A 2500-nucleotide genomic window follows, 5' to 3' on the forward strand; every position below is an offset into this window, starting at 1 on the left:
CGCCACAACACAAAAGGTACAAGTAATAAAATACCCTTTGGCCACACCCCTTATAAAGGCATCGAACCAACCCACCACCTGACACCAGCCAAACGTACATCCTGATTTGACACATCTCTGGCAACCTAACCCACGTTGGCCCTTAACCTAACCCACGTTGGCCCTTAACCTAACCCACGTTGGCCCTTAACCTAACCCACGTTGGCCCTTAACCTAACCCACGTTGGCCCTTAACCTAACCCACGTTGGCCCTTAACCTAACCCACGTTGGCCCTTAACCTAACCCACGTTGGCCCTTAACCTAACCCACGTTGGCCCTTAACCTAACCCACGTTGGCCCCTAACCTAACCCACGTTGGCCCCTAACCTAACCCACGTTGGCCCCTAACCTAACCCACGTTGGCCCCTAACCTAACCCACGTTGGCCCCTAACCTAACCCACGTTGGCCCCTAACCTAACCCACGTTGGCCCCTAACCTAACCCACGTTGGCCCCTAACCTAACCCACGTTGGCCCCTAACCTAACCCACGTTGGCCCCTAACCTAACCCACGTTGGCCCCTAACCTAACCCACGTTGGCCCCTAACCTAACCCACGTTGGCCCCTAACCTAACCCACGCTGCACCTTAACCTAAGTTACGCTGCACCTTAACCTAAGTTACGCTGCACCTTAACCTAAGTTACGCTGCACCTTAACCTAAGTTACGCTGCACCTTAACCTAAGTTACGCTGCACCTTAACCTAAGTTACGCTGCACCTTAACCTAAGTTACGCTGCACCTTAACCTAACTTACGCTGCACCTTAACCTAACTTACACTGCACCTTAACCTAACTTACACTGCACCTTAACCTAAGTTACACTGCACCTTAACCTAAGTTACACTGCACCTTAACCTAAGTTACACTGCACCTTAACCTAAGTTACACTGCACCTTAACCTAACTTACACTGCACCTTAACCTAAGTTACACTGCACCTTAACCTAAGTTACACTGCACCTTAACCTAACTTACACTGCACCTTAACCTAACTTACACTGCACCTTAACCTAAGTTACACTGCACCTTAACCTAAGTTACACTGCACCTTAACCTAAGTTACACTGCACCTTAACCTAAGTTACACTGCACCTTAACCTAAGTTACACCGCACCTTAACCTAAGTTACACTGCACCTTAACCTAAGTTACACTGCACCTTAACCTAACTTACACTGCACCTTAACCTAAGTTACACTGCACCTTAACCTAACTTACACTGCACCTTAACCTAACTTACACTGCACCTTAACCTAACTTACACTGCACCTTAACCTAACTTACACTGCACCTTAACCTAACTTACACTGCACCTTAACCTAACTTACACTGCACCTTAACCTAACTTACACTGCACCTTAACTGTCACATGTAACGTCACAGGAATGTAGCTTTGCCTAACAGCAACCCTCTGAACATAGTTCACTGCTTGGATCCTCTGGTGTCATGTGTATTTCTTGATGCCATGGTGCGTACCCTCACATAAAGGTCTTTCGAGTGTTGCGTACTTTCTACACAGTCCCGCTAACCACTGGAAGGGTGTACCGCTACAGAACGAATATCGCCCTCCCCTCCTGCCCTTCCAAGCTGGTCGGTCAGGCGTTTGTTTGTGAAATGAGCCTTGCAGCTGTTCAGTTGCATTCGGTTGTCGATGCAGTCAGTGTACGTTGTGGTACGGCCTGTGTGGACTGTCCGCTGATGTACGCGTAACCCACACTGATCATCCGTCGTTACGTACTGAGTGACATAATGTGGCACATGCTTGACCGTACACCGGCTGCGCCCTACAATGGCGAATCATAAGGGCCATATGTTGTGCACGATGCTACTTGTCTCGTCTCCCCATTACAGCGAGATTGCACTGTTGTACGCCGTACAGACATGTGGTAAGTAGGTACGGACGAAAGTATTGCATGTTGGCCCCCCCCCCCCCCTCCTCCCTCTGCCGGGAATCAGCGTGAGCCGTCTGTTGATGTAGCGACGAGGGTTTTCCTATTTAATCGTATTGCCCCACACAACATGATAGCACGGTGGACCGCGTTCCACATCTGCGACATGCTACAGAGGCCGGTTGACAGTCGACCGCGCAAGGGACATTGCACACGTGCGCGGACCATCTTCCACGTGTTCTCTCGTGTACATGCCGCAGTGTGTATGTGGGCTGATGTAGCGTGTCGTGACACATAACATGCAGGCATGCCAGAATCGTAGATTTCGCAAATGTAGATTGACGTATACGTTTGCTGCCAAAGATCCGCAAATGAACTGGAAATCAGTTGTTGAGCGGTTGTTCGCGCTGCAGGTGCATCGGTGATAGCGACGATCGGTACATCTGTGAACCGGTTGTTTCGGCGGTACCCGCCATGCCCCCGAACCTGAGTTGGCCATGTGGGTATGAAGCGATACGAGGCTGTGGCTTGGCGGGACAGTCCCCGGCCGGTGAGGGGGGGCCGCCCGGCGTG

This window comes from Schistocerca gregaria, unplaced genomic scaffold (genome assembly GCF_023897955.1).
Source record: "Schistocerca gregaria isolate iqSchGreg1 unplaced genomic scaffold, iqSchGreg1.2 ptg000341l, whole genome shotgun sequence".
In the NCBI taxonomy this organism is placed as follows: domain Eukaryota; kingdom Metazoa; phylum Arthropoda; class Insecta; order Orthoptera; family Acrididae; genus Schistocerca; species Schistocerca gregaria.